Consider the following 22418-nt stretch of genomic DNA (forward strand, 5'->3'; position numbering starts at 1 on the left):
GGAGCGGGGCATGCCATCTCTCTGAGGTGTCTGCCCCGAGAGGAGAGCTGTCGAGTCTGAGGTCACTTCCTCTTCCTCCCAGCGTTCTGTTCTGTTTACTCCACCCACCTATCTTCTAACCAATAAAATGGGCCAAGGCAGTTCCTTTATTAGCCAATGACCTTCCTCCATCAACATTCATAGGGTTTCTCTCCAGTATGGCTTCTTTCATGCCTTTGTAGATTACTGTGACATGCAAAGGCTTTACCACACTGGTTACATTCATAGGGTTTCCCTCCAGTATGAGTTCTTTTATGCTTTCTGAGGTAACTGTGACATGCAAAGGCTTTACCACACTGATTACATTCATAGGGTTTCTCTCCAGTATGGGTTCTTTCATGCCTTTGTAGATTACTGTGACGTGCAAAAGCTTTACCACACTGGTTACATTCATAGGGTTTCTCTCCAGTATGGGTTCTTTTATGCTTTCTGAGGTAACTATGACATGCAAAGGCTTTACCACACTGATTACATTCATAGGGTTTCTCTCCAGTATGGGTTCTTTCATGCCTTTGTAGATTACTGTGACGTGCAAAAGCTTTACCACACTGGTTACATTCATAGGGTTTCTCTCCAGTATGGGTTCTTTTATGCTTTCTGAGGTAACTATGACATGCAAAGGCTTTACCACACTGATTACATTCATAGGGTTTCTCTCCAGTATGGCTTCTTTCATGCCTTTTTAGATCACTGTGACATGCAAAGCCCTTACCACACTGGTTACATTCATAGGGTTTCTCTCCAATATGCCTTTTTTCATGTGTTTGAAGAGTACTGTTATGTGCAAAGGTTTTAAAACATTGATTACATTCATAGGGTTTCTCTCCAGTATGAGTTCTTTTATGCTTTCGAGGTAACTGTGACATGCAAAGGCTTTACCACACTGGTTACATTCATAGCGTTTCTTTTCAGTGTATGTCTTTTTATGCATTTGAAGATGACTGTGATGTGAAAAGGCTTGACCACACTCATTTCCTTTATAGGGTTTTAATCTAGTAGGTGTTTTTTCAGGCATGTGAAGATGACTGCCACATGTAATGGCTTTAATACATTGAGTATATGCAGAAGTTTTCTCTCTAGTTTGACTTTTTTCATGCCTACAATGATAATGGTACATGTGAAAGCATTACTACATTTAATACATTGTTGAATTTTTTATCCGTATGAATTAATTTTACAATTTAGTCCTTTTTTAAAGAGGAATTAAATGTTAATGTTTTATTACCATGTTTACAATTTTGTTTTTCCCCATTATTAAGGCTTGCTTTTCATCTTTGAAGATACATGATTCACATTTACAGAATCTTTTTTCTACATGAGAATTTTCGTGTATTTGAAGAGAACTGAAAAAACTCAGAGCTTTACCACTCTTATTGCATTCATGTGTCCTCTACTGTGAGTGATACTACATTTGCTCAGTAAACTAGGACAAAGAGAAATATTTGTACAAGCTAGTACTCATGGTGCTTTTCTGAAATGTGAGATTGTTGATATATTAACAATGAGGCTATAAAACTAATTACTTGTATACTTTTATATCAAATTCAACAAGTATACTCAACATGGAGACTGCTACACATCTTCTGTTTGTTCTGAGAGAGAGAGGTATGCTATATCTTTTCACATCCCTATGCTCATGTGGCTTGTATCCAGAGTAACATATGATATACCTAGTAAAGGAAGAATAACAAATACAAGATTTCCACATTGAGATCACACTTTATGTCCTCATAGACTTGTGGCATCTGGATTAAGGCCTCTCCACAACAGCTGCCCCTTGATTCATGACTCTAACTGCCCCCTCACTGAACTTAACACAGTCACAAGTATATGGATTAAACTACCTTTTCTATGGACTATTAGTGTAATAGAGAGTTTTAGAGATATACTTATCATCTTTTCAACATGTATATCTTTTATAATATTAATAATATGAAATACACAGACAATTTTACAGTATAGTTCTCATTGTATTATGATTCAAATGGTAATATAAGTTAAGACATTGTTTCCTTGACTTCTTTCTTAAAAGAATGACTTGCAAATGCAGTTCACCTATCTGAAATTAAGGTATATGATTTTGTGAGAATTTAATAATTATCAATGCATGTTATTATATACACTGCTGCTGTTGTTTAAAACATATAGGATCTATTACAATTCTTCAGAGGTATATTTGTATATTTATAAATGAAAATTACCTTTCATGTCTTCTAGAACTTTGACAATGTTCTTCAACATTATGGTCTTCCCAACTGTATCCTAAAATATAGTGCCAGACATTATATATTAAAAATTGTAAAAAAAATTTAGCCACCATTTGTAGTAAACCTTACAACCATGCCTGATTTATTTACCCCATTCTACTTTCTCAATCATATTACAAAAGAGCACCATTAACCAATGAACAGTTGTCCCCTTATTTGAAACATGAAAGATAATTCAGCCCTACCTATAGTAGTGAGGTTTCTGTAGGTCTTCACCATCACATCTTTGTAGAGATTCTTCTGGGAAGGATCCAGCAAAGTCCATTCTTCCCAATTGAAGTCGACATGCACATCATCATGGGTCACTGTATTCTAAAATATGCCATACATGTGTACAACCAAAAGCACGATTCTGACAACACTGTAAATGTATACTTCTTTGACGGTATAGTCATATAATTCTGGTGCTCCCCATACTTACTCCATGACACAGACATCATAATTTAATCACCAAGTCACTTTAGAAGCAAAATGAATAGGAGGCTCACCTCTGTCATTTCTGACCCTTTGAATGGGATATCACCTTACAAGAGAAATGCCTACTGACCAACAATGAAAGCTATGTAAACAGATCAAGAGTACAGAGTACAGATAAGAGAAACTGTATGAAAGGTTAATACCTACCTACAAAAAGAAAAATAAGATGAAAAAGCCAGATGTATTGAATCATACCTCTAATCCTTATACTCAAAAGGCAGAGGCATGTATATCTATCTTCCTCTGAGTTGAATACCAGCCTAGTCTATGCAATCACTTCTAGGACAGCAAGAAATACATATTAAATATCTGTTTCACATGAAAAATATCAAACAAATATAAAAGAAATAACTCACAGGTTTTTACTGGTTTCTACAAAGAGTTATGCATTCACTTGAACTCTTTATTCATCTACCAGAAACCTGAAGTGTCCCAATTTTAACTGCAATGTAAATAAGATTTTACTAAAAGCACTGTGTGTTTAAAGTTACAAATTGACAAATGAAAACAATAGCAATGAATATGCTGATTATAAATAATCAACACAGAGCAAAAAAGATAGATCAACAGTAAATAGTCCTCCTGGTCTTGCATACAGGTGGGCTCAAGGACTTACATGGGGGATCATAACTATCCATTGTTCCCAGCTTAGGGTTTCTAATACCATCTTTTGATCAGTGTAAAGACCAGGTACTCATATGGTGCATATCCATGCATACAGGTAAAATACGTAGAGGTAGGCAGAGTAGACAGGATTGAATTCTGGAAGGAAGAAGGCAGAGTCATAGAGAACCACCATGGAGGTGCCAATATCAGACATGCTGCATCTTTCCCGGTAAGCCACAGCCTTGTGGTGATATCCAGATTACTAGAAATGGGTTAAATCAATATATGAGAGTTAGCCAATAAGAGGCTACAGATAATGAACCAGGTAGTATTTAAATTAATACAGCTTCTGTGTGATTATTTTGGGTGTAAGCTAGCCAGGACGACAAGCAATCCCATCTTTGTTGCCAAGAAGGGAACAAAGGGCCACCCTCCTCCTCCTACAAAAATATTCTTTTTAAAATAAAAATTCAAAACAAACAAAACAGGCAGGAAGAAGTTTATGCACCTGCAATCCAATGACTCAGAAGGCACAGGCAGTATTAATGTCATGAATACATGCCATTCTGGGAAACATAATGAAACCTTCTGACAAATTTTAAAATTCAAGATATGGGCGAAGCTCAGTACAATAGCATATGCTTGATAGGAACCATCATACAACAATATTGAAACAAAAGCCAGGAATGCTGGCCCACTTTTAATCCCAGCACTTGGGAGTCAGAGTCAAAAGATCTCTGAGTTTGAAACCAGCCTGGTATATAGAGCTAGTTTCAGGACAGCTAGGGCTACAAAGACAAACCTTGTCTCCAAAAATAAACAAACAAAAATGAAAACAGTGGGCTATTAAACCACCTAGGCACCAAATAGCAGCTAATTCTACTGAATCTTGTGTGATTTAGTGTTAGAATTTATGATGGTGGGGAAGTTATGACAGCAAAAGAAGAAAGCTGACTGATTAGTTTCAACCACAACATGGTAGGCACAAAAAACAGGAAATGGGTTGAGGCTACAGAAACTCATATTGTGGGATTCCCTTCTGTATGCTGTGATTATCATTAGTTAATACAGGAACTGCTTTGGGCTTAAGCAGAGCTATGGGAAAGAACTTAGCTAGGTGGGGAAAACTAAACTGAATGCTAGGAGAAAGAAAGTGGAGTCAGGGAGAAGTCATGGAGCCCCACCAGAGACAGATGCTGAGAACTTTACTAGGCCACAGTCACATAGCAATACACAGATTAATAAAAATTGGTTAAATTAATATGTAACTGTTAGCCAGTAAGAAGCTAGAGCTAATGGGCAAAGGAGTGATTTATTAATACAGTTTCTGTGTGATTATTTCAGGGCTGAGCAGCTGGGAACTAACAAGTGGCTTCCCACAACAAACTGGTGCTTGTGTGGCCAACTAAAATCCACTTAAAATCTTAGAGAGCTTGGAAAAGGATTCTAGACACTAAAAAAATAAAGTTTAGCCACATTTATTTCCCCAAATGGGGTTTGCTTACTGGTGACATGCTGTGGTTCCTTTAAGAGAGTTTTTCTGATTTAGAGATAGCAGGAAAAAAACCTGCACCATTTTGAAATGCTGGCTTTCTGGACTGTGCTGCCACCGTGAACTCTTGACTTTCTGGAGGACCAGCTATGGGATCTGTGAGCAGATTGCTACTGGCAACTTAGATCCCCTATATGCCTGAAAATGGGGCAATGGACTGGATGGAGCAAGCAGGCAGGCCGTATTTGCTCTACCAATGGCACAGCTTAAGTTCCACAGTGCTTAGCATTTTAAGAAGTGCTCCTGAACAGTAAAGAATTACAGACACACAATAGGACAGATTCATACCTAAAAGATCTCTAAATGAGACATGGTGTGTTTAAAAAATGTACATAGGCTTGGGAGAGAGAAGAAAACTATAGAAAGTTATAAAAAGAAGTAAATGGTTTATAAAAATGAAACAAAAGTCTTTAGAGAGACAGAGTATAGAAAATCATAAATTAAAGGAGTAAAGATAATAAAATAAATATTAAAAAGTAATAGAATAAAAAAATAAGCCACATAAACATGGACTATATACAGAGTCTCTGGATTATGTATATTATTGTGTTTTCTTTAATTTTTTTTGGCTGTAAAGGAGCTAAGTAACCAACATATATATTTTAAAGGTATCATGTCTTCAGGATTTGGGTCTAAGGATTTGTTGCTTTGCAAAAGAGGTTCTCTTTTTTTTCCCACAAAGGATGAGAACCTGTGGAATCCCTCCAGACTAATGTGGTTTGATGAAGCAAGACTGCCCAAAAGGTCACTATGATCACACCCAAAAAATTACTTCACCAAATAAAGAGCAGGAAGCAATTTGAAGAGAACTATGCCCATATTCCCAAATACTGTTCATAAATGTTTGTTTACATTTAAAAGGGAATATGCTATAGAGATTTGCATTGGTATGGATCTTGGTTCATTGATACTATTTTAAGGTCAATTTTATTTGTGCATTTCTGCTCTTGATTAAGTCATTGTATTTGTTTAGCTCATTTAAAAATGTAATGTATAATTAAAATATAGGTAAATAGAGAGTCATCTATAATAGTAATAGTTAGTAGCATATTAGATTTTCTCGATGTATAGAAATGTATTTCAGATAGATAGGGATTCTTCAAATCTTTCATAGACTTTCAGAATATAACCTTTAAAATGTTTTAAGAGCTTAAGACTTTTCATGACAATGAGACACATCTGCTCCTGGCAGCAGCAATCTACTTCAAGAGGATAATCAGCATCGAAGAGGCTCCTTATGGAGTTGGTTAGCCATTTGGGCAAGAAACTGCTCTAGGCTGGACTGCTTGATGAACTAGACATGCAGGACTCACAGGGTTCCTGATTCATGAAAGCGTCCGCCAGACATTCTGCAGGACACAGAAGAAGGCAACTGATGGACTATTCCATTGCAAGGCAGAACAGGTCTTCAAATTTCCTACTTTATGGAAAAGTCTGCTTGATAGTATGGACCTGTGAGCTGAAGATTGAATGCCCCCAACAACACAGAATAACTTTGGGTGACTATCCAGGCAACAAGATGTCTTTGTCATTTCTAGAGTTTTGGAAGTTGCTTACAATATACTTCCTGTTTACCTAGGTAATATTATATCCTTCTGGAGTCTCTGTTGGAGTTGAAGAATTGGGAGGTGATATGGAATTCCTCTCTCTATGCTGTGATTATCATTGTTTAATAAGGGAACTGTTTTGGACCTATAGCAGAGCTATAGGGCAGAACTTAGGTGGGGTGGGGGTAACTAAACTGAATGCTGGGAGGAAGAATGCGGAGTCAGAAAGAAGTTATGTAGCCTTGCCAGAGACAGATTCTGGGAACATTAGCTGGTAAGCCACAGCCACATAGTGTTATACAGATTAATAGAAATGGGTTAAATTAAAATGTAAGAGTTAGCCTTAAATAAGAAGCTAAAGCTAAAAGGCCAAGCAGTGATTTAATTAATACAGTTTCTGTGTGATTATTTCAGGGCTGAGCAGCTGGGAACAAACAAGTAGCCCTCTTTACTACATCATATCACAGCCCCAATGAGAGATTTTATCCAGAGAGGCTCCTCCTACTAATGATTTCACCAGCAATCAAATGAAAGTTACCAAGAAGAGGCACATGTTAAAATACATCTTCTTATCTGGGAGGTTTTCATTCAATCAATTAAATTCTAACCTGGGTCACTAGAGGCTTATGTTCATCCAAGAAGAAAATTAATTTGGTCATTTCAATGATACTCATAGTCTGCAATAGCCCCTACACTTTTCAAATGTTAAAAGTCTCTTCTGATGCTCAAAACAATCACTTGACAGTGACTTGTGGACAGAGGTTTCTGTCCTACCTGGTCTCAGTCATTCAATCCCAGAGAAACACACAGAGGTCTACATTAATTATAAACTGGTTGGCCTATTAGCTCAGGCTTTTTATTAACTAATTCTCACATCTTGCATTAGTACATAATTTTTGTCTGTGTTAGCCACAGGGTTTGGTACCTTTAATCAGTGAGGCATTCTCATCTTGTTTCCTCTATGTCTGGGTGATGACTGCAGACTTAGCCTTTCCTCTTCCCAGAATTCTCCTGTTCTGCTCACCCCACATATCCTTCCTGCCTGGTTACTGGTAATCAGCATTTTATTAAACTAATACAAGTGACAAATCTTTGCAAGGTACAAGACCAGTGTCCCACAGCAAATAACATCTTGTAAAAATCAGAAAACAGGGATGGAACCCGGTCGCAGAGGCGGACGGAACATGGTCGCAGAGGCGGACCAGCGGCAGCAGAAGACGCAGGCCGCAGGAAACGGGAACCATTGTGGCAGCAGATACAGGCTGCAAGGACCACACACCGAGACCAGATCGCCCCACATCAATTAAATCAAAGAGGTAGGCCTTTGGTTGGTGAAGTCCCTGGCAAAGGAGGAGCCAGGCCCTATTCCTGAAGACCCTCCTGAGGGGTGAGAGGGACCTTGGCCCCCCGGCAGGAACCAGGAAACAGAGTGAGGGCATTTTGTAAGAGGAGCCCCTGGCCAGCAGGGAAACCTGAACCAGTTTTAAAAGACCCATTAGATAGCATCCATAGGAGGAGATGGGCAGGCTCCAAGGCAAGAATTCACCCAATAATCTGAAAAACAGCATGAAAACACCAGAACCCAACGATCTTACAACAGAAGGTCTTCAACACCCTAACACAGAAGAAGTGGAAAAAATTGACTTTATGAAAGCAATAGAGTCCCTTAAACAACATGTGAAAAATGCCCTTATAGAAATGGATGAGAAGTATAACCAAAAGTTTGAAGAAATGAGTAAATACGTACATAATACCCTGGGAAACCAAGAAAGAACAATCAAACAGGTAATGGAAACAGTTCAAGATTTGAAAACTGAAATGGAAGCAAGGAAGAAAACACAAACTGAAGACCAGCTGGATATGGAAAATCTAGGTCAACGAGCAGAGCCTACAGAAACAAGCATAATCAATAGAATACAAGAAATAGAAGAAAGAATCTCAGATTCTGAGGACACCATAGAGAAAATAAATGCAATGATCAAAGAAAACTGCAAAGCCAACAAATTCTCATCACAAAACATTCAGGAATTATGGGACACAATAAAAAGACCAAACCCAAGAATAATAGGAATAGAAGAAGGAGAAGAGTCACAGCTCAAAGGGCCAGAAAATATTTTTAACAAAATATTGGAAGAAAACTTTCCCAACATAAAGAAAGATATTCCTTTGAATATTCAAGAAGCATACAGAACACCAAACAGACTGGATCAAAGAAAAACATCCCCTCGCCATATAATAATCAAAACACAAAATATACAGGTTAAAGAAAGAATATTAAGAGCTGCAAAGGAAAAAGGCCAGGTAACTTATAAAGGTAAACCGATCAGACTTACACCTGACTTCTCTATGGAAACAATGAAAGCCAGAAGGTCCTGGATAGAAGTACTGCAGAAGCTAAGAGACCGTGGATGCAAGCCCAGACTACTATACCCAGCCAAGCTTTCGTTCACTATAAATGGAGAAAACAAGACATTCCAAAATAAGAACAAATTTAAACAATACGAATCCAGCCCTACAGAAAATAATAATAGAAGGAAAATCGCAACCAAGGAATCCAACATTGCCAACACTGCCTACAATAACTGATGCATCTAGCGACCCTTCACTAGCACAACTCAAAGAAGGGAGACACACAAATTCTACTTCCAAAAACAATAAGAATATCCAGAATTAACAACCACTGGTCATTAATATCACTTAATATTAATGGTCTCAATTCACCTATAAAAAGGCACAGGCTAAGAGATTGGATACGAAAACAGGATCCAACATTCTGCTGTTTGCAAGAAACACATCTCAACCACAAAGACAGGCATCTACTCAGAGTAAAGGGTTGGGAAAAGGTCTTTCAAGCAAATGGTCCTAAGAAAAAAGCAGGTGTGGCCATATTAATTTCTAACAAAACTGACTTCAAACTAAAATCAATCAGAAGAGATCGAGATGGACACTTTATACTCATAACAGGAACAATTCTTCAGGATGACGTCTCAATCCTGAATATCTATGCCCCTAATATAAAAGCACCCACTTATGTAAAAGAAATATTACTAAAACTCAAGGCAGACATTAAACCACACACACTAGTAGGAGGAAACTTCAATAAACCTCTTTCAGCAATGGACAGGTCAATCAGACAGAAACCTAAGAGAATTAAGAGAACTACTGGAGGTAATGAAGCAAATAGACTTAACAGACATCTATAGAACATTCCACCCAAATAGGAAAGAATATACCTTCTTCTCTGCAGCTCATGGAACCTTCTCGAAAATTGACCACATACTTGGAAACAAAGGAAACCTCCACAGATACAAAAAAATATCAGTGTCCACCTGTGTCTTATCAGATCACCATGGATTACAGTTAGAAGGCAAAAACCACACTACCTCCAGAAAACCAACAAACTCATGGAAACTGAACAGTCAATTACTGAACCATACCTGGGTCAAGGAAGAAATCAAGAAAGAAATTAAAGTCTTCCTTGAATTTAATGAAAATAAAGGGACAACATAATCAAACCAATGGGACACTATCAAAGCAATGCTAAGAGGAAAGTTCATAGCACTAAGTGCCCACTTAAAGAAAACGGAGAAAGCATACATTGGAGACTTAACAGCACACCTGAAAGCTTTAGAAAATAAAGAAGCAGACGTGCCCAGGAGGAGTAGAAGACTGGAAATAATTAAACTGAGGGCTGAAATCAACAAAATAGAAACACAGAAAACAGTCCAAAGAATGAATGAAACAAAAAGTTGGTTCCTGGAGAAAATCAACAAGATCGACAAACCCCTATCCAAACTAATTAAACAACAGAGAGAGAACACGCAAATAAATAAGATCAGAAATGAAAAGGGGGACATAACCACAGACACAGAGGAAATTCAGAGACTCATTATATCTTACTACAAAAGCCAATATGCCACAAAACTAGAAAATGCAAAAGAAATGGACATTTTTTTAGATAAGTACCATATACCAAAGCTGAACCAAGACCAGGTGAACAATCTAAATAGACTTGTTACTCACAAAGAACTAGAAACTGTTATCAAAAATCTCCCCTCCAAAAAGAGCCCAGGACCATATTGTTTCATTGCAGAATTCTATCAGAACTTCCAAGAAGAGCTAATACCTATAGTCCTTAATGTATTTCACAATATAGAAACAGAAGAGGCATTGCCAAATTCCTTTTATGAAGCTACAGTTACCCTGATACCAAAACCACACAAAGACCCAACCAAGAAAGAGAATTACAGGCCTATCTCACTCATGAATATCGACACAAAAATTCTCAATAAAATACTGGCAAACCGAATTCAAGAACACATTAGAAAAATTATCCATCATGATCAAGTAGGCTTCATCCCAGAGATGCAGGGCTGGTTCAACATATGAAAATCTATCAATGTAATCCATCATATAAATAAACTGAAAGAAAAAACCATATGATCATTTCATTAGATGCTGAAAAAGCATTCGACAAAATTCAATATCCCTTTATGATAAAAGTCTTGGAGAGATTAGGGATACAAGGGTCATACCTAAAAATAATAAAAGCTATTTACAGCAAGGCAACAGCTGACATCAAATTAAATGGAGAATAACTCAAAGCCATCCCACTAAAATCAGGACACGACAAGGATGTCCACTCTCTCCATACCTCTTCAATATAATGCTTGAAATTCTAGCAATTACAATAAGACAACATAAGGGGATCAAGGGGATTTGTATCAGAAAAGAAGAAGTTAAGCTCTCGTTATTTGCAGATGATATGATAGTATACATAAGCGACCCCAAAAAATCTACCAAAGAACTCCTACAGCTGATAAACACCTTTAGTATTGTGGCAGGATACAAGATCAACTCCAAAAAATCAGTGGCCTTTCTATACAATAAGGATAAGGAAACAGAGAAGGAAGTTAGAGAAGCATCACCTTTCACGATAGCCACAAATAGCATAAAATATCTTGGGGTAACTCTGACCAAGGATGTGAAAGATCTATTTGACAAGAACTTTAAGTCTTTGAAGAAAGAAATTGAAGAGGACACCAGAAAATGGAAGGATCTCCCTTGCTCCTGGATTGGGAGGATCAACATAGTAAAAATGGCAATTTTACCAAAAGCAATCTATAGATTCAATGCAATCCCCATCAAAATCCCATCAAAATTCTTCTCAGATCTGGAGAAGACAAAATCAACTTTATATGGAAAAACAAAAAACCCAGGGTAGCCAAAACAATCTTATACAACAAAGGAGCGTCTGGAGGCATTACCATCCCTGACTTCAAATACTGCTACAGAGCTACAGTATTGAAAACAGCTTGGTATTGACATAAAAACAGAGAAGTCGACCAATGGAATCGAATAGAATACCCTGACATTAACCCACAAATGTAAGAACACCTGATTTTCGATAAAGGAGCTTAAAAGTATACAATGGAAAAAAGAGAGCATCTTCAACAAATTGTGCTGGCAAAACTGGATGTCAACCTGTAGAAGAATGAAAATAGATCCATATCTATCACCATGCACAAAACTCAAGTCCAAATGGATTAAAGACCTCAATATCAGTCCAAACACACTGAACCTGATAGAAGAGAAAGTGGGAAGTACTCTACAACATATGGGCACAGGAGACCACTTCCTACGTATAACCCCAGCAGCACAGACATTAAGGACCTCATTGAATAAATGGGACCTCCTGAGACTGAGAAGCTTCTGTAAAGCAAAGGACACTGTCGCTAAGACACACAGGCAACCCACTGACTGGGAGAAGATCTTCACCAACCCCACAACTGACAAAGGTCTGATCTCCAAAATATATAAAGAACTCAAGAAACTAGACCATAAAAGGCTAATCAACACAATTATAAAATGGGGTACTGAGCTGAACAGAGAATTCTCAACAGAAGAAGTTCAAATGGCCAAAAGGCACTTAAGGTCATACTCAACTTCTTTAGCGATCAGGGAAATGCAAATCAAGACAACTTTAAGATACCATCTTACACCTGTCAGAATGGCTAAAATCAAAAACACCAATGATAGCCTTTGTTGGAGAGGTTGTGGAGAAAGGGGTACACTCATCCATTGCTGGTGGGAATGCAAACTTGTGCAACCACTTTGGAAGGCAGTATGGCGGTTTCTCAGGAAATTCGGGATCAACTTACCCCTGGACCCAGCAATACCACTCTTGGGAATATACCCAAGAGAGGCCTTATATTACAACAAAAGTATATGCTCTACAATGTTCATAGCAGCATTGTTTGTGATAGCCAGAACCTGGAAACAACCTAGATGCCCTTCAATGGAAGAATGGAAGAAGAAAGTATGGAATTTATACATATTAGAGTACTACTCAGCAATAAAAAACAAGGACTTCATGAATTTTGCATACAAATGGATGGAAATAGAAAACACTATCCTGAGTGAGGTAAGCCAGACCCAAAAAGAGGAACATGGGATGTACTCACTCATATTTAGTTTCTAGCCATAAACCAAGGACATTGAGCCTATAGTTAGTGATCCTAGAGAAGCTAAATATGGAGAACCCAAAGAAAAACATATAGGCATCCTCCTGAATATTAACCTTCATCAGGCAATGAAAGGAGACAGAGACAGAGACAGAGACCCAAATTGGAGCACAGGACTGAAATCTCAAGGTCCAAATCAGTAGCAGAAGGAGAGAGAGCACGAGCATGGAACTCAGGACCGCGAAGGGTGCACCCACACACTGAGACAATGGGGATGTTCTATCGGGAACTCAGCAAGGCCAGCTGCCCTGAGTCTGGAAAAGCATGGGATAAAACCGGACTCTCTGAACATAGCGGACAATGAGGAATACTGAGAACTCAAGAACAATGGCAATGGGTTTCTGATCCTACTGCACGCACTGGCTTTGTGGGAGCCTAGGCAGTTTGGATGCTCAACTTACTAGACCTGGATGGAGGTGGGGGTTCCTTGGACTTCCCACAGGACAGGGAACCCTTATTGCTTTTCGGGCTGGGGGGAGACTTAATTGGGGGAGGGGGAGAGAAATGGGAGGCGGTGGCGGGGAAGAGACAGAAATCTTTCATAAATAAATAAATTAATAATAATAAAAAAATATCAACCAAAAAAAAAAACCACCAAGGATAGCCTTTGCTGGAGAGGCTGTGGAGAAAGGGGTACACTCATCCATTGCTGGTGTGAATGCAAACTTGTGCAACCACTTTGGAAAGCAGTGTGGCGGTTTATCAGGAAATTCAGGATCAACTTACCCCTGGACCTAGCAATACCACTCTTGGGAATATACCCAAGAGAGGCCCTATCATACAACAAAAATATATGCTCTACTATGTTCATAGCAGCATTGTTTGTAATAGCCAGAACCTGGAAACAACCTAGATGCCCATCAATTGAAGAATGGATGAAGAAAGTATGGAATATATACATATCAGGGTACTACTCAGCAGTAAAAAACAAGGGCTTCTTGAATTTTGCATGCAAGTGGATGGAAATAGAAAACACTATCCTGAGTGAGGTAAGCCAGACCAAAAAAGAGGAGCATGGGATGTACTCACTCATATTTGTTTTCTAGCCATGAACAAAGGACATTGAGCCTATAGTTAGTGATCCTAGAGAAGCTAAATATGGAGAACCCAAAGAAAAACATATATAGGCATCCTCCTGAATATTAACCTTCATCAGGCAATGAAAGGAGACAGAGACAAAGACCCACATTGGAGCACCGGACAGAAATCTCAAGGTCCAAATCAGGAGCAGAAGGAGAGAGAGCACGAGCAAGGAACTCAGGACCACAAGGGGTGCACCCACACACTGAGACAATGGGGATGTTCTATCGGGAACTCACCAAGGCCAGCTGTCCTGGGCCTGAAAAAGCCTGGGATAAAACTGGACTCGCTGAACATAGCGGACAATGAGGAATACTGAGAACTCAAGAACAATGGCAATGCGTTTCTGATCCTACTGCACGTACTGGCTTTGTGGGAGCCTAGGCAGTTTGGATGCTCGCCTTACTAGAACTGGATGGAGGTGGGGGTTCCTTGGACTTTCCACAGGGCAGGGAACCCTGATTGCTCTTCGGGCTGAGGAGGGAGGGGGACTTGATTGGGGGAGGGGGTGGGAAATGGGAGGCGGTGGCGGGGAAGAGACAGAAATCTTTAATAAATAAATAAATTTAAAAAATCAGAAAACAAGTTACATCTTTCCAACATACAATGGTATAGAATATGGAACACCATTTACACTGCAAAATAGAGAAATGGAGACATAGTGGGAGAAGATTGAACCAAGAGAAGATTGAAGCATAGCAGGACAAATATTAAATCCTGTAGCTCTGTCTCTGATACACAAGGCTTCAGTTTCAAAGGGCTTAGATGGCCCTATCCCTGCATCTAGTTTTTGTTTTTTTTTTTTTTTGAGACAGGGTTTTTCTGTAGCTTTAGAGCCTGTCCTGGAACTAGCTCTTGTAGACCAGGCTGGCCTCGAACTCATAGACATCTACCTGCTCTGCCTCCCGAGTGCTGGGATTAAAGGCATGCACCATACCACCCAGCCCTGCATCTTTTCATATATCTCTGTGGTTAATTTCACTCCCTATATTCAGCTAGTTCTCCACAGAAGATGTTTTATAGTTTAGGCATCTCAATATCTTATGCTATCAAAATGCAACCTAGGCTGTATCAAAATACAACCCTGGCTGTTGTGGAATATTATTGTAAGATGTGTTATATTTGTTTATGTTGTGAAACAATTGTTTCAATGATACAAATATGTGTTGCATTCTTTTATGTTGCATGTGTATAATTCTGTGAAGCTATGATACTGGGCTGGTCTAAAATACCTATTTGGCCTAATGAACAGTCAGTAGCTTGGTAGAAAAGTATAAGAAGGGCTGGCAAGCAGAAACAATAAACAGGAGGAGAAATCTTGGAGGAAAAAAAGGCAGGATGACCAAGAAAAGGAGAGAAAAGCATGGGCCAGTGACTCAGATGCACAGCAAGCCACAGAATAAGAAGTAAATAAAAATTTATACAGAATAGAGAAAGATAAAAGCCCAGAAGCAAAAGGTAGATGGGACAATTAGTTTAGAAACGCTGGCTAGAAACAAGACAACCTAAGACCAGAAATTTATAATAATAATAATAATAATAATAATAATAATAATAATAATAATAATAAGCCTCAGTGTATGTCACTTTTTGAGAGCTGGGTGGCAGACCTCCAAAAGAGTAAAAACAACAACACCAGGTTTTGTCCTCACAGCTTCATGGTATGAACTCTCACAATCTCTTCACTGGGTTTCTGTCTCTGCCAAACATGGATGCCAGTAACAATGCTGAATTGTAACCACAAACTAAAAACCCAGTACCCTAAATTTTGATTCTTTCTTGTTTACAGGACCAGCACATGATGAGTGGTCCTGAAAAGCTTAACTTCTTAATTGACAGACACTAACACACTTGGACCACAGGTGTAGCAGATTTTGTATGAAATTGCTTCCTAGGATTAGGAATCACTTTGCTTACTCCTTACATAAATTGAAGGTTTATGTGGATGGAGTCTTACTCCTGGAGCACCTTGCTAGACTTCCATTCCATGGAAAGGGCCTGTCTATAATAGTAATAAACTCCTTGAAAATCCCTGCTTCTTTCAGTAATTGGTGGCCACCTAAAACTACCTTTTCATTTTCATTTATTTCAGCCCCACGTGTTTTCTTTTTACTGTAGACCTGAATGAATCATCAGTAATAACCATCCAACAGATCCAATATTTCATTTAAGGAATCAGCCCATTTTTTTAAATTGTGCTTTACTAAATATCCAGGTAATAGAAAGATTTTGGAGCCAAAATATCAAACAATGACCTCTAGCTTAATCTGTTATGGAGTCTATAATTTCCAACTGAAATCCTATGATCTCAGTCTCTACTTTCTGGCATTCTTCTTAACATTTCTGTCTTCCTGGTCCTATAAGAACAGCCAATTTAGTTCTGTGTAAAACTTTCTATATTTTTTTCACCACCTAAAGTCTAGATATCTTCTACACTCTTTCAAGAGGCATCATTCCCAGGTTCTGCCTAGCAACAATATTACTTTTGGTTTTCCATTTCTTTGTCCTAACTTGCATTTATGTTGCTCTGATTAAATCCTCTAACCAAAATCAGCTCAGACAATGAGTGGGGTAATTTGACTTCATCATTTTTAGAGCTTAGGATAGAAAATCATGTTAATAGTTGAATGCAAAAATCCATGGACAAAGATTGTTTCCTGGCTTTCTCTCTTGCCCAGTCACTCCTTCATTCATGCTAAGATAGCTCCCTTTTGTAGCCCAAGCCCACTTTCTTAGGGATATTGCCACCCTCATTGGAGGAGCCTTCCCACGTGAATCATCAACACAATCTCTCCCAGATACAGCAGTCATGGCTTTTATGAACCACGCCACTCTGAACACAGTTGAGCAAATGTCCTTGTGGTAGGATCTTTTGGATATATGTCCAAGAGTGGTATAGCTGGGTCTTGAGGTGAATTGACTCACAACTTCCTGAGGACTGCATGTTGATTTCCACATTGGCTGTACAAGTTTGCACTTGTAAAATGAATCCCCTTGCTACATGTCCTTGCCAGTATTAGCTGCCCCTTGATTTATGGAGCTTAACAAATCTAACAGGTGTAAGATAAAATCTCAAAGTAGTTTTGATATTCATTTTCCTGATGGCTAAAGATATTGAACATGTCTTCAAGTGTTTCTCAGTCACTTTAGATTCTTTTACTGAGAATTCTGTTTAGAGGTGTTCCCCATTATAGTTGGATTATTTGCTTTGTTCTTGTCTAGTTTCTTGAATTCTTTAATATCCTAGGTGAGGAAGCCCATAATCACATGGAAAAATATGATATTTACTCACTTATAGGTGGATATTAGCAGTTAAGTAAAGTATAATCACAGTAATCACAGTTAATCACAGTACAATCCATAGACACAGACAGGCTAAGTAACAACAGCTCTAGGGGAGATGCATGGATCTCCCTGGTAAGCAGAAATAGAACAGATCTTGTGGGTATCCTGGAGGCAGGGAGGATGGGAAGAGGAAGGATCAGGTGAGCGAGGAAGAGACAGATGGGGAGAAGACAGGGAAAGATGATGGGAATAGAGAAGCTTTTAACAGGGGATGTGGAAACTGTAGTGAAAACATTCTGGAAACTATAAAGGTGACCCTAGTGACTGTTCCTAGTAATCAAGAATATGGAGGTTGAACTAGCCGTTTTCTGTAACCACATAAAGCTCCCAGTGTTACTGGGACACCAAGCCAGCCACAAAATATTCAACCCACTTGTACCACCTGCAAGATATGCTGGGACACTGGTGACTCTGAGATTTCTTAATGGCCAAAAAATGACTGGTCTAACTTGAAGCTCATACTATGAGAGGAAACCCATAACTGAAAACTGCCTAGATGGCCAGGAACCAGAACTTGAATGGCTCAGAGAACAGGGGTAGAACCAAATAACAGCTGACCAAGAAAAGATATCAATAAAATGATTCTTAACTATTTCTTGCTATAATCATAGGTTGACACCTGGCCTACTTGTTATTAAAGAGGCTTCTTCCAGGGGCTGATGGAAGCCCATCAGAGATCCTTACCCAAACATAAGCTTGAGCTGTATTGATCTTGTAGAAGGAGGGTGTGAGGATTGTAGCATTCAGTGGTTGAGGAAATCAGGAGAACATGGCCCACACAATCAACTAAGTAGGGCATATAGTGGCTCAAAGAAAACTGATGTAGCAATCACAGAGTCTTCATGGCTCTGTGCCAGGTCCTCTGCATACATGCTATAGTTCAGCTTGGGGTGTTTGTGAAACTCCTAACTGTAGGAGTCATGGCATCTCTGACTCTTTTGTCTGTTCTTAGGACCCTTTTCCTTCTATTGCATTGGCCTTGTCTAGCCTTGAAATAAGAGTCTGTGCCTAGTCTTATTGCACCTTGGTATGATTTATTTTGTTGATTTCCCTGGGAGGTCTGCTCTTTTTTTTTTTTGAAGGGAAAAGGAAGCAGTGGGGCTGGGACAATGAGATTTGGTGGGGGAGGAACTGGAATGAGTAGAGGAGGGTGAGAATTGAATCAGGATATATAGAATACGAGAAGAATCAATACAAATAAAAATAAAATGCATTTAGTGTAAGTTCAATGATCCTTATAATCTGTAGCAGCCCAAACATCACAAATGTCCAAAGTCTCTTCTGACATTTTAGACAATCTCTTGACTGTCACATGTTGTAAAATAAAAAAAAATAAAGATTTACAACATATAATAGCACAGGGCATAGTCCCATTCATAAAAACAGGAATATGACTGTGTTACACCTCCCATCTTAGGCAGACTCATGTGTATGTCACACCAGTGAGAACAGATAGGCAGACCACAAACCCATGAAATTTCCACACTCCCTACATTCCCACAGACATGATCTTTCAGCAACCCTACAGCTGCTACCCTCAAAACCATGTACCCACCCCTATATCAGATGCATAGCCTCTGCTCAAGTGCAGGCCACATGAGCCAAAATAAAAAAAAAACAGGTAGGAAAACAGAGGTAAAGACTCTCTGCTGGACCAGAACCTATGGAAGTCACCAGAAATTCACATGGGTTTATCTGTGCACCTCCATTCTTTTAATAATTCCACAACACTATCCCCAATCCCACTTCCCTCCTCTTCTCTGTGTTGTAGCCTTCAACTTCAACTATCTGCAAGAAGTCTATGTAGGCCACCTTCCAAATGACCTTCCTCTGTCTCTCAGTCCCCATCAACACTATCTCTAAATTCCCTATGGTCTCCTCTCCTTTCATGCCCAAACATTGGGTGAACACCATTTGTAAGATTTCCAGCTCTAACTTGGGATGAGAGCACCTGCTCAACCATAGGCCACATAAAGCAGAAAATTAGAAAGCAAATAGAAACCAAGCAAAATAACACCCATGCAACAAAGACAAACTGAGAGATGAGTACCTAGATCCACAAATTCCTAAAACCCAGATACTTGGACAACAACATAAAAACACAATCAACAACAGCCAGAGCAATAAGTCACTACCAGATTCCAGGTATCCTACTGCTGCAAGCTCTGAATATTCCAATAGAGTTGAAGCACAATTAAGACCAACTTTACAAAGATGACAGAAGTCCTTAAAGAAGTAAATGAATCCCTTTTTAAAAAAAGTAGAGAAAAGATAAATGCAGTATTGGAGAAAATTAATATATCCCTTAAAGAAAACCAAAAACAAACAAAGAAACAGTTGGCAGAAATGAAGCTGTTCAAGACCTTAAAATAGAAATAGGAGCAATTAAAAAATATGAACTGAAATAATTATGAAAATGAAAATCTAAATAATCAAATAAGATATTGAACAGAGAATTTCAGACTTTAAAGGCATGATCAAAGAAATGGACATATTGATCAAAGAAAATGTTAAACCAAAAATTTCCTGAAACATAACATCCAGGAAATCTGAAACACTAGAAAAATACCAACCCTAATAATAACAGGAAATGGAGAACTATCTCACCCCAAAAACACAGAAAAAAATATCAAAAAAATTCATAGTCAAAATCTTTTCTAACTAAAATAATACAGGAGAACGCAGGCCACAGAATCAACTAAGCAGGGCTCTTAGGAGCTCACAGAGGCTGAAATAGCAATCATGGAGCCTGTAGGAGTTTGCCCCAATTCCTCTCTATATGTGTTATCATTTGTAGCATGCTATTTTTGTGCAACTCCTAACAGTGGGAGTGGAGAATGTCTCTGACTCTTTTGCCTGCTCTTGGAACCCTTTTTCTCCTACTAGATTGATCCATGCAGTCTTTGATATGTGCCTAGTCTAATTTCAATTTGCTATATATGGCTTTATTGATATCTCTTGTGTGTCTGCTCTATTCTGAAGGGAAATGAAGATTGAGTGGATCTGGTGGAGAAGGGAGTTGTGGAGAGGACTGAGAGAAATGGAGAACAGAAAAACTGCAGTTGGGATATATTATAAGAAAAGTGATGTGTGATGTCCTTCTGTATAAGTGTTGCTTTTATTGGTTAATGAATAAAGCTGCTTTGGCAAGGCAGAATATAGCCAGGTTGGAAGAGATATATATAGAGAGTAGGCAGAATGTAAGAGAGGCCATGTAGCTGCCAAAGGAGAAAGACGCCCCAGAACCTTATCAGTAGGCCACGGCCTCGTGGTGACACAGATATTAATAGACGTGGGTTAAGATGAAAGAGCAAGTTACTAAGAAGCCTGAGCTAGTAGGCCAAACAGTGCTGTAATTAATATAGTTTCTCTGTGATTCTTCAGGTCTGGGTGCCTGGGAAATGAATAAGCAGCCTGTGTTTACAAGAAGAATAAATTTTGAAAAGAGAGAAAGAGAAATGTGGACACAGTGAGGGAAGATTGGTTCATGGTAACACGAAAACTCAGTAGGGCAAACAACAAATCCTTTAGCTGTGCCTCAGACAGGTAGGGATTCATTTTCAAAGAGCTTAGATAGCACTATTCATGAAAAATTATATATATATCCTTATATATTTATTATATATATGTATATATCTACCTCCTATATGTAGTTCTCCATGGCAGATATCTCATAGCTTGGGTATTACAACATCCTATCATCTAAAAATACAATTCTGTCTTCATCTTCACAGCTTCATGCAATAAAAAGTTTCACAGTCTCTTCAGTGGGTTTCTGACTCTGCCAAACACAGATGGACAAAACCATGTTCAACTGAAACTAAAGAGGAAGAATTTATGACTTTAAAATTTTGCTTCTTTCTTTTTTCCAGAAACAATCCAACATGGGTCCCTCCACAACACACACAATTTGGCTTCTAAGTTGTTATGGATGCTACTATGCTTTGTTCAGAGTTCCAGCAGCTTCTGCATGAAGTTGCTTTCTCAGATTAGGAATCAGGTTGCCTATTCCTTTGAGAAATTGAAGACTTGGATAGATGAAATCTTTCCCTAAGTTACCTTCCTAGGCTTCAAACAATAAGAAGGGCCTTCTCTTTAATGGTTCTAAACTTCTTGAAATTTTGTCCTCTTTTTCATGACAGGACTGCCCTTTGAATCTTCCTAGTGTTGTTTTTCTCCACAAAACTGACTTTTTGTTTCTATCCACATCACTCATTTTTTTCCACTGTAGACCTAAATAAATCATCAGGAATAAATACCCAACCGAATCAATGCTTTGTCTAAGAAATCTCCCAACTACTTTTTAAGTTGGCCTTACTCAACTTCTCAGGGAATGGAGAAAATTGGAATGATTTGGGAAGAAAATATTATACAAATGACCCATAGATAAATTTTTCATTAAATCTATTTCCCACTGAAATCCAATGAGCTCCACTGTGTGCATTACTTTCAACACCCCCATATTCCTAGTCCTACAGGAATTGTTAATTAAGCTCTGTACAGTTTTCTATTCCTTTTGCCACCTAAAGTCCTAATATCCTCCACATTCCTCCAAAAGACAACGTTTCCACATTCTACCCAGCAACAAAATCACTTTTGGTGTACCACATTTTGACCTAATTTATTCATTTCTTGCTGTGATTAAATTCCCTAAATAAAAGCATGTGAGGTAATAAACAGGTTTCTTTGACTGATATGTCCAGATCACAATCCACAACTGTGGAAGCTTAGGATAGAAATTCAAGTTACAAAATGAAGGCAAGAGACACTAAGGAAAAATATTTACTGGTTTTCACTCTTGCTTAGTCACTCTCTCTTGTTCAGCTAGCCTACTTATCCCTCTCAGTCCCACTTTCTTAGGGTATTGAAACCATGAGTGGAAGAGAAGAGCCTTCCCACATGAATCATCAATCAACACAATTTTCCCATAGTTAGTAGCAATTTTGATCTGGGCAAAGCCTCAACTGATGTTCTCTTAAGA

General features: G+C 38.6%; 1 long non-coding RNA gene across 1 annotated transcript in view; it reads right to left on the reverse strand.

Moving 5' to 3' along the window:
* Positions 1 to 1681: 1681 nt before the first annotated feature.
* LOC142836953 (uncharacterized) overlaps positions 1682 to 22418 on the reverse strand; it is a 31800-nt gene continuing 11063 nt past the window's right edge. The window contains exons 2-4 of the long non-coding RNA XR_012908178.1: positions 2492 to 2618; positions 2241 to 2301; positions 1682 to 1709 (exon numbers count right to left, since the gene is read on the reverse strand). This is a non-coding gene — a long non-coding RNA (uncharacterized LOC142836953). The remainder of the gene's footprint in view (positions 1710 to 2240; positions 2302 to 2491; positions 2619 to 22418) is intronic.

Source organism: Microtus pennsylvanicus, chromosome 17, assembly GCF_037038515.1.
Source record: "Microtus pennsylvanicus isolate mMicPen1 chromosome 17, mMicPen1.hap1, whole genome shotgun sequence".
Lineage (NCBI taxonomy): Eukaryota > Metazoa > Chordata > Mammalia > Rodentia > Cricetidae > Microtus > Microtus pennsylvanicus.